Here is an 11,595-nt window from a genome sequence, read left to right as displayed (position 1 = left end):
TACTACAACCGTTCCAATGGTTTGCCCCAATCCATCTTGGTTGTAAGCTACAATTTATAATTTATAAGGAACCGATAACATGATCTTCTGTGTAACACCACACACCATGTTATCAACAATATAAATTAAATAGATAACTGCATTGACATATATTAAATATAAAATGCAGACATTTGACCAAAGTGATTCTCATTTCAAAATATTTTGAAACAGATGTTCATACAAAATCTAAGCTTATAGTATAAATCCAACATGTTAATCCGGTGATTAGCTCCTTAAGTCTTCCATGTAGTTGTTCTACTGACTCTCCTTCTTCCATCTGGAGGTTCATCAGTTGATTCTGGAGCAAGTCTCGTCTCGCAAGTTTTGTTTCGAAAGTTCATTCGTGCAGTTCTAGGAACTTCTCCCAAAGTTCCTTTGCTAAGTCATAATCTCCGATTCGATTTACTTCCTGGGGTGGAAGTACGTTGAGTAGGTGGAATTCGGCTCATTTGTTTGCTACGAAGTCTGCTTGTTCCTTCTTGGTCCACTGATATTCTTCTTTTTCTTCTCCTTGGGGGGTTTTTGGAGCTACAAAACCGTATTTAATTATTAGCAATATTTCAAAATCGGTTTTGAAGAATACCTCCATTCATTTTTTCCATGACGCAAATTCTCCCTCGAATTTTGGTGGGTAGATTGTTGGTTCGACCATCGTCTTTGATCTTTGATGCTTCAGTCAGCGGTTAGTCTTTCTGAGGCGATTGAGCTGTGAAACCACTTGTTGGCGCAGCGGGACCAACAAGAGGGGGTGAATTACTTGAAATAGAAAAATAAAACCCCTTCCCGATCCTTGGACTTAGACTAGAAACACAAATAAAAACAGAATTAACAACTTAAAGAAATAAGTAAAAGGTCACTATTACTTGATTACAACCTAGTTAGTTGTTAATCCAAGGTGGTTGAAAAGCTCACTAAGAATCTTCTTCTCTGAAGGTGGAGAAGTCTTTTACACACATTGAAAGCTCAGAAATAACTAAGAAAGTGATTACAGAAGTTGTTGTGCTATTTCCTAGATCCATGGGTCTTTTTATATCTCCTGGAAATCCTATCCATAGCTTGAGGGTCCCTCTAGTGAGGCACCAAGGGATAGAGTTTTATCCCTTGGCAACGATTAGTTTTCCTGGTCAAAGGTGCCTTCCATGCTTACGGAGGGTGCCTTCTATGCTTATAGGAGGTGTCTTCCGCTTGAAGGTGGCAGAGGTACACGGGCTCCTTGGAGGCACCTTCAACTTATGTTGAGGGTGCCTCCAGCAGTTTTCATCAGCTTCTTTCACTCTTCTGCTGCTCTGATCGCCTGGGTGATTACAGCCAATCGAAATAGGGCTCATTCGTACCTAATTTCCTACCTTCTCCTTGAGCAGGCTTCTGCTCTGGCTTCTCATCCCTCGATCATCACGTACGTTCTTCTCGTCAACCGGTGTACTCTTCTGCAACACCTCATCCCTCGGATGCACCGAGCCCGTCGACTCCCTTCCCGTGCCATTCTTCTCGCTAGCTGCGTCTTCTGCTCAACTTCATGTGCTCCTAAGCTCTTACACACTTAGACACAAGAATCAAATCAAAATAGGACCTAACTTAATTTAGTTGATCACACCAAAATAACCACAGGGTCCAACAAGATATACAGCCGGTATCTAATATCCATGAAAAAGAAATAGATAGATTGACTTTTATAACAAATATACCTGAGGATGAAGTCTCACTTATCTTCCTTTTTACTTCCTTGAGGTATACCTTGCAGTTCTTCTTCCAGTGTCTGGTCTCACCATAGTGGAAGTAGATTCCTTCCTTAGCCACCCCACCTTTAGGTTTCAATGCATGAGACTTAGCTTTGCCTTTGGCTTAGGTCTTATCCTTACCTTTGGGTTGCCATTTGCCTTTTCCCTTTTGTACCATCAAAATAGTACTAGGCTTTGCCTTCTTAAAGTTGAGTTCAGCAGTTCTCAACATGCTTAATATCCCATGCAACGGCTTGTCAATTCCATTCATGCTATAGTTCATAATAAATTAACTATAACCTTTTGGCAATGATTATAGAAAAAGGTCAGCGGCCAATTCTTGGTCCAATAGAAATCCCAATCTTTCAAGGTTCTCAACGTACCCAATCATTTTAACTACATGAGTTCCTACAGGACTTACGTCTTGCATCTTACATTGAAACAAAGCTTTAGATATCTCAAATCTCTCGTGTCTTGCCTGCCCTTTATATAGTTGTCTAAGATGTTCAACCATACCATGAGCATTCATTCTCATGTTGCCTCTAAAGCTTAGAGTTCATGGTGGCAAATATAAGGCATGACACATCTAATGCATCATCTTGATGTTTCTTATAAGCATCCTTATCAGCATGAGTAGCAGTAGGGTGAGTGGTTCAGGAATAGGTTACTCTAGGACATACAATTTTCTTTTTTTGCTTGAGAATAATTCAACTTTATGTACCAGTCTAAGAAATTAGCTCCATTGAGCTTATCTGTATCAAGGACAGATCACAGAGAGAGAGAGAGAGAGTATTCGATGTATTAGACAACATGGTGATCTACAATAAGAAATGCATAAATAAGTATCATATTTCAATCATTTAATCAGAGTCGGCCCTGGGCCAGGGCTACCGGGCCCGTACCCAGGGTCCAAAATTTTCTAGGGCCTATATATATATATATAAGTTTTTTTTTCTAAAACCACCATTTTCTCATTTCTTCTCTCTCCCAGAGCCCTGTCGCCAAAACCCTCCCTCGCCAAAAGCCCTATTCTAATATGACCTTCATCGCAATTCTACTCACCGTCCCCAAATCATACCTCGTCGCAATGACTATGAGCCTTGAGCCCTCTGCCCTCTGCCCTCTCTCAAAGGCTCCCTCCATTAGCGAGACTAGTCATCTCTAGCTCTCTCCTCCAAATTGATTTTCCTGTCGGACCTGCCTTGCCAAGCTCCCTTGCTGGTAAACGCTCATACCCTTCATTTTCTTATTAATCATATTTTGTTTCAACACAAATTGGCAGTTTCCGCTCCATTCAATTTTAGGTCTTGCACCATTCGTTTTTAGGTCTTAATCGACCCTTTTCTTTTGATTGGTCACTTTGAGTATCAATTTTTGCCATATTTTTTCCAATTATGCATCAATGTTTATTACTTTTTTCCCATCGTTTCTCTTATTGTTACTCCAGATTAGGGATTTGGTTATAGTGTTTGAGTAAATAATATTATGTAGGAACCCTAATACACTTTCCAATTACTAATAAGTTTTGTTGAATTTGTACTACTTTCGTATGTGGTTGCCTGAATAAATTTGACATGAGTGACTTGCTGAGTCCATTCTGCATCATAAACAATTGCAGCTTCTGTTCCTACAAGGTTAATAGTCTGTGAACCAAATTTCTACATCATGACTTGTTGAGTCCATTCTACATCATGACTTACTGAGTTCATTGATAACCATGATTTTACTGTATTATTTTGATTCATATATGCATGGTTTGATGTTGATTTCATAGTTTAAATCATGGTTACATCATATTTTGTGCATTGTGTGTATTTTTGGACTTAATTGCAAATTATATTATTTTTGGTGTTATTTGATGCTAATATTTGATTCTTATTTTGTAGGCATCAAAGGATCTTGGATTTGGATCTATTTGGACCGGAATTTGGTTCGAATCGGAGTTCAAAAGACAAGATCAAGCTTTGGGTCGATTTGGGCCATTTATCAAGAATAGGACAGATCTGAACCATCCGTTGAAGATCTGGCCGATCCAACCTAATGGGGAGCAGATCGAAGCCATTGATGAAGATCCAGAAGTTTTGATCCAGATCTGAGTTCATCTAGCCATTGATCCAGCCCGAATTAATATGGACCGTTTACTGAAGACTGTGCAGATCTTGGCCATCCAGTGATGATCTGATCGATCCGACCTACGGGAGAGTAGATCCAGACCTTAGATCAACATCAGTACCTTCGGATCGGATTTTGGGCAAGCTTTCACCATTGATTTAGCTCCAAATTGCTCCTAGCCGTCCGTTCAAATCTGGATCAGATTTAAAACAGAAGCTACAGTTCCCTTTCTTCTTCGTCGACTCCACAGCGCGCAGCAGCCTCGTCCTCGCGGCAATCTTCCGGATTTCGACCCCATTCCTTCTCCAATCAATTTCCCGAGCTTCAACCTTCATTGTAGAGCTTCACGGCGGCATTATCCCGATCTTCTGGAGCCATTGGAGGGTGTTCTCTCCGGTGGAATTTGGCTCGCGGCATCTCCCTTTTCCAGCTCGATTTGGAGGTGGTCTTCCAATCGACGGCTCCGATTCCTATCAGCAACATTCGGAGGTGGTCTTCCGGTGTTCCTGAGCTTCACTCGACGTTCATCCGCGTTCCACAGCCTTCCATCAGATCCAGAGACAGATTTTCAGATTTCGGCCATTCTTGGGGTTTTGGGATGTTCTTAGCTCGCCGGGGGTGGTCCGTCGGTGTTCTTGAGCATTCCTTGAACTGATACGCCACTGAGATGCTCCACTGAGGTCCGAAATTGGGCGGTCTCGATTTTGGCCTCTTGTATTACGGCTTGAGTTGGAAGTTTGGTGAGATTGGTTGTGAGTTGGATTGGTTAGGGTTTAGTTCACTTTTATTATTGTTTTGTAACTTAGAACAGATTACTTTTATGTTTTGTTATATTTTTATGCAAGTAGTTAGCATTTCTTTCCTTGTTGAAGCTTAGTTTAATTTTAATTTGTTGCTTGGTTAAGTGTTTAGAGTTTAAATTCAAGATAGGGTTTTAATTGGTGTTGTAGATCAGATTTATTTGCATCTTGTATTTCATTCCTTAGTTTAAGAGTGTGTCAATGATTTAATCTCAATGTAGGAGTGACAATGCGTTAAGGTTTGATTGTTGGCACATAGTTAGGTTTTACTCTTGCTTTAGATTAATCTCTTTATTGCTGCACTTTTCCTTTGTTACATTTAGATTCAAGCTTAAATCCCCCCAACTCCATTTTTATATCGAAAACCCCAAAAATAGGAATAAAATACAATCCTAGATTACATATCATCGTTGGTTCCTCGAGAGCGATCCTGGGCTCGTTACTACGACATTATTGTTTAATTAAGGGGTTCAGTGAAATATACATTTGTATAATTTGATTAGCGGATGTGACAGATTCGGCTACATCAAATTTTGACATCGTTGCCGGGGACATTGTAATATGCAATGTTTAGTAATTTTAGGATTGTTGTTTTGATTGCTTTCATGATTATATATTCATGTATTGATTTTATTTGTTCCCGAGTCTTCTGATTTTATTTGCTAGTGATTGTGTAAGAACAGGAAATCCAGCAACCATGGATCCATATTATCCATATTTTGGAGATTGGAGGGATAGTGATTACTATCAGCCTCAGACTCAGTTTTATCAGCTTGAATATCAGTCCTACCTACCTATGGAGCAACGGAATAGGTATGAGGATGCACAAGAACAAATTGAAGAATCAATGTGGAAATGTAATGAAGTTATGCAACAAATGTTAGAGCATCAAGAGCAACAATTCGCAAGGATACAGAATATTCAGAGTCAATTGGATCAGATTGCATCATCCATTAATCAGTTACAAGCATAAAGAGCCAGTGAGGAGGTGGATTGTGGAGATCTTGTCAGGCCTGACACTACTTCTATTTCTTCACAAGAATTTTCTAATATTATTTGTGATGATGATGTAGTTGTTAAAATTTCTGATTCTACTGATAGTGTTGCTTTAGATGTTGTTGAAGATGCAGGTATTGTTGCAGAAGATGATATAAGTGTAGGGGAGTGCTTACTGGAAGCATTACCTCAAGAATCACCAAGAATGGGGGATGTAAGTGTAGGGACTTGTGCTATGGAGCCAAGCACCCAAGAATCACTACATGAAGTTGAACATTCGCCAGAACTGGAGTCTGAGCATTTATTTGAGGAGAAAGAGGTAATAATCACCACTCCAGGTACCTTTCAACGCGATAAGGTAAGTATTGTTTGTGATACATCAGAAAATTTTATAGAGGTACCAATTGTTGATTTTATTAGATGTGATTCATTTCTTCATAAATTTTCTACCCACACTAATACTCTCCTATTTTATTTTTATCTCACATGTGTGTGGGAGGTGTTTTCTTTTATTGATGTGGTAGGAGAACATAAGCTTCCGGAGTGGGTACTTACACTGAACCGCCTCAGACCTCCAGAAAGAATGGTGAAACGAAAAATGATTAATAAGAAGAATTTGAGTGGAACTTTGATTACTCCACTATCGGTATGGATACTCCTTTTGAACCTTCTTCAACCACCGAGAAATGAAAGAGGAGTTGGTTTCAATTTCGTTTCTTTTGCATTTTAATTCATGCTTTGTTAATAAATTCGTTATACATTTCTTTAGTTCTATACTTTGCGTTTGCACTTTGTTTTTGCATTTTGCTTACATACTTTACATTTTGTTTAGTTTACATAGCATTTTATTTTGAATAAATTCTTCATGGGAATTTTCTAGTAATATTTTTAAGATGGTAAAAGCTTCTTAAATTTGATCATCAATTTTAGGTCATGTGACATGATTGGATGCTTTTCTTACATGTAATTGGTTAAAATGGTGGTGGAATCTATTTTGATCGATTAAGCTTGTTAGCATGAAAATACCTAGAGAGGACCACTTAAAGCCTACATTTTATTTAATTGTTGTGTGGCATGCACTCATAGCAAATTAAACTCTAGAACTTGCTTAGTTTCTTTTCAAAGTCACAATAACATTTGTGTGCATGGAAATTGAGGATTTTATCGATTTTGTTCCCCTTCATACTTTCTAATTTCTTTCTCCACAATTTTCTTGAAACATCCTTAGCTAACATTTTAATCTTTGATCATTTTTGCTTGTCACTCTTCTTTTATTGGGAGTATTGGTTGAATCTTTGATGAGTTAGACTTTGCAAGATGACAAAGGATTAAGTGTGGGGGAAGATTGGTTATCGTTGAGGTCATGGAGATTTCTTAATACAAGTTGATTGGAAATTTTGGAATTGTGAAACCATTTATTGTTTGATTTGCTGAAACTGTCCAGATTCATTGCAGAGTTAAGAATCAGTAAGATGAACAAGGGAGCTAGCAGCTCTATTTTGGACTGAATTCCTAAGTTTCTAGTTTTGTGTTGTCAATTGGTGCCTCTTCTATTCGTGATATTTACTGTTCCATTGCTTAAGATGCTGAAAATTTCAGAATTCTGCATTATACAGATTTGGATAGTGAGTATCAACTGTGTGCCAAGCTCTTCTTGTAACCTTCTGATCAGTAACTGATGCAAATAGAGACCTTTATTCCTCATTGACAAATGGAATTTAAGTTTCAATAGTAAAGCTGGAAAATTCATGAAGCACTACAAGAAAATCTGCATTCAACAACACTCAAACGACAACGATTTTATACCAAATCGTTGTCTTTTTACCTTTTAACAACGGTTTTAACAAAAACCGTTGTCTTTTAGCAATTTTTTTGGCCTACGACAACGGTTTTTAAAAATCGTTGTCTATTTATGTTTTTTTGGGGCTACGACAACGGTTTTTAAAGGCTACGACAACAGTTTTTGAAAAATGTTGTCTATGTGCGCTTTTTTTGGGATTACGACAACGGTTTTTGAAAACCGTTGTCTATTAAGTGTTATTGAATAGCGTTGTTTTTCTTCTTTCGCCGCTTTTTCCCCTTCACAATTTTTTGCCGCTGCTGCGTTTTGTCTTTCCCTCTCTCTGAAATTTTTTGCCGCTTCATTCTGCCCCTTTACCTTCTCGATCCCTAAAACCTCTCACTTGCTCTCTCGTTTTCTATGGTGATGGTGAGCGCGCAGCTGTGGGATTGGAGTAGAATGGAAGGCTTAGAGGTTTTCAATGCGTGGCGATCTTTGTCGACGCATCCTAAACCTCATCCCATACCTCTGATCTGAAGCCACGGATTGTACCAACCGCGACCTCGATGACCTTGGAGCACTGCTAAGATCAAGCAGCACTTCTGTTTTATTCCTCTCTCGACTCGATCGCTCCTTTGTCCATCGCACGCTTTCAGATTCTTTGCTTTTTCCTTTTCTTCTACAGATCATTTGAAGATGGAGGGTGATCTCCTTTCCATGGCTTCCACTCAGCGCTTGAAGTTATTCCAGGGAAGCCAGGCTTTTCCCTCCAACCTCCACCTCCATCTTCTGTCAAAACTAGGCATTCTGCGAAATTTAGGAGATAAAGAAAGCTGGTAAGCGAAATGAGTTCTTGGTGGAAGGGTAACTATCCTACAGCCAGGTCCAATGGTGACTCTTCGAGGAGGAATTCGATGACCACTGAGGAACAGAAGCAGACGAGAAGGGCAAACAAGTTCTACGGACCTTTGGAATCACATTGGCATTTTCTGGAGCCCGAGAAGAAGAAGCCCCCTTTTACTTCAAAATTGACCTTCAGGTCCTTGTAGAAATCGCTCACTAAGGTCAGCAAAAGCAATGCATTTCCAACGATGTTCCAAGGCGTCCACGATCCGAATGAGGAGAAAGTGGTGAAGTCGTTGAGGGACACACTACTATCGAAGGGTCAGCTACCTGAGAAGTATGATGACTACCATACACTTCTCCGGTATGGCTAGAATACATTTGTTAAGTAGCTGGAAGAAATTTCTCTTTTTGAATCCTTCTTATTATTATATTGATCATACATGTCCTAGTTCTATATCGTGTGAAAGAATTTTACTATTGATGCTATAGCTTTCTATTCTTCTCTGCAGATTTTTGTGATTACGGAACTTCAACATGTCTAAGGCAGAGATCATGTTTGTTAATATGCTCAAGTGGAGAGATAGTTCTGGTGTTTATCTTATTGCAAAAGTAATATATTCCTGACATGTTTTTCTCCCTATGGGTTACTATGTGGGCATTTCAATTCAACACCTCACGACTTTTACTGACTTTGACACAAATATGATGAAACAAATAACAATTTTCATCCAATTTCTACAATAATATTTCTGCCGAGATCTTTTTCCTTGCAAACATTAAATCAAATGACAGATTAAAAAAATGTCTTTTAAATGCTGGTTTTTTCTAAATAATGCTTTCATTTTTTTCAAACATAACCATGATGATCCATGTGAATATACATTCCTTTGTAGGTTTTGGATTCTTTATAGGGCCAAGCAAGATGGACCAGTAGTCTTGGTAAATTACCTTACTATGAATATCATCCTATAACTGTTGTACAAACACCTATTCAGGGTTGGCGTCATCCTTGGGAAGGGCATGGAGATCACTCACATGATCATGTGCCTGAAGACAAGGTATTATAGTACAAGCATACCTTAATTCATCTACAATTTCCCTTTTGTTTGTGTATGTATAAGATGCTTCCAAAGCTTCAATATGATTATTGTTGACAACAGGTGCTTATTCATGAATAAGCTCCAAGCATATTCAATTTCCCTATAAGATGTATGTTTGGATTCATGGTATAGACTAAAAGATTATTGTTGTGGCACCTTTACCTTAGAAGTGCTAACAAGCTCAATGCACATGATGAATCTCTTTGCTATCCTTTCAAACTGCTAATTTCTAGCTTCAATATGCATTGACATTGACCTGTTATGCTTGGATATCTTCTAGGTGTAGATGTTAGAACATCCAAGATATGCGAACTTGGAATATTGAATTATAGAGCTAAGCGAGTGCTTTGGATTGCCCTCCGCCAGCTTGAAGTAATTGAGACCCACAGTGGATATGGTTCTCATCACACATCTTTCCTGTAATGAATTAAGATTGTCTGCTACATTTTTGACCTGGCTCTGATCCATTAGATCTGTGTAACTATGCTGTAAGATTTCACAGTAGAACGAGAGACATGTGAGAAGGTGATTTCTTTGACTCATTTAATTAGATCTAGTCCTTTATTTGCTAATACTTCCCCATACTAATTTTTTTTAAGCATGTTAGAATTGTGAAGAATTTCTAATTATATCTGTGTGCTACCTTTCTCATAGTTTATTGCAATGTGTGATAACTATTAGATGTTGCTATTCTTTCTCTCCATTATGTAGTCCTTTGATTAATATTTGCCAATTTTGCATAGTTTTTCACTTTAAGATCTTTCAAGCATCTAGTGACAAGTGCAAATTGGTTAGCATCTAGTGACATCCTTGTGTTGACTTTAGAGATTAAAAATTGATGTAATTAGCATGTTTTTCTGGTGCTATAATCCAATGATATAATTTAGTTGTATTCGCTATTGCTTGAATAAGTTGATTAAAGGTGCAAGTTGAGCCTGCACTTTCACTAAGACTAGAAATTTTATCCTTTAATCAAGTAGTAGTTTCTTGATGGAGTTTATTTAGCATATGAAACTCATTTAAGATTTATGTTTGTTGTTCAATACTTTTTTGACCTCATACTTGTTATAATTTTTGGTTTATAATGCATTGGACCTTAATGTAAAAAGGCAGATTGTCTACCTTATGGCTCCATTTGTGATAGACGAAACTTTACAAACACCAGCAGATGTTGTGAAAGGCACATCCTTATAACAGGCAACCACTCTTTATTAGACTGCAGATCAACCTGCAGCTTCTCTCAAACTTTGCTCTTGGCGTTTAAGACGCTGTTTGGTTCGCCTGGGTATCCCAGAAAGGTCACTCGTTCACCAACCTTGGCTGATGATGGTGGATCAACTAACTCAACCTGGAAACAAAATGAATTCATTAGTCGTTCTTGATGAATGATCACATGTAAAGATGATAATTTCCCAGGTAAACCAACCAATATTATAATACTAAAAAACTAACAGGTTAGTAAAAGCAAAGACTTGTAAGAATGGAGGCAGAGTTAACGACTTAACTTTGTGTGGTCATCGTTTGATGCAGCCAAGGCCATTGCTTGTGACTTAATGCCCCTCATGGTTGCAGGCTTCAAGTTACAAAGGACACAAACCTTCCGATTCTGCACCAGTGATTTAGAGAACATAGGAAATTCACATCCAAATGGAAGAAAATTTGAAAAGGGAAGCAAAATAAACCTGCATTTCCTCAAGAGGAATATATTTCACGAGGCCACTAACAACTGTTCGAGGGGATTCTTCACCGACATCAATTTCTTCAACATAGAGTGAATCTGCATCTGGGTGCTTCTGAACTTTTTTGATGAGGCCAACAGGTATGTCAAGTCTTGAGACAGAAATTTCTGTTTCAGCAGACTTCGTTTTTGTACTGCCAGAAGGCTTGTTATGTTGTTTCTTAGAATTTCCTACAGCAGGTCACATGAGAAACTTATTGAGCTCTAGGATAAGCTTTAACTTCATTAAGTCGAGTTTTATTAATACTTCAAAACTTGGAAAACCATTTACATTAATACAACACTAAAAAGTAGCTTCATTTGCAGGTCTAGGATAAACCTTCATGAAACTTTCTCCTTGTATCAAAAATTGTATATGGTCAAGAGTTACTAGTGCTTCAGATAAAGATGAACTCTTCTAATATATGTTTATATTTTGCAGGTTCTATTGACAAAGTTTTATGTTGTGGTTTTATTTGCCGAT

The 11,595-nt window shown here is 38.2% G+C and overlaps 1 long non-coding RNA gene across 2 annotated transcripts; it reads left to right on the top strand.

The window, feature by feature from the left end:
- Window positions 1–6,212: 6,212 nt before the first annotated feature.
- Window positions 6,213–11,076, top strand: LOC122003784. Of its 2 annotated transcripts, XR_006118099.1 has the most exons (5): window positions 6,213–6,314; window positions 9,188–9,233; window positions 9,290–9,352; window positions 9,675–9,919; window positions 10,967–11,076. It is a non-coding gene; the product is annotated as an uncharacterized LOC122003784 (long non-coding RNA). The 2 variants fall into 2 exon arrangements; XR_006118098.1 differs by lacking the exon at window positions 10,967–11,076 and having other exon boundaries at window positions 6,296–6,314; window positions 9,675–9,968.
- Window positions 11,077–11,595: the final 519 nt, after the last annotated feature.

The sequence above is a fragment of the Zingiber officinale genome, chromosome 7B (assembly GCF_018446385.1).
Source record: "Zingiber officinale cultivar Zhangliang chromosome 7B, Zo_v1.1, whole genome shotgun sequence".
Taxonomy (NCBI): Eukaryota; Viridiplantae; Streptophyta; class Magnoliopsida; order Zingiberales; family Zingiberaceae; genus Zingiber; species Zingiber officinale.
This window is presented reverse-complemented; position numbering and strand designations above follow the sequence as displayed.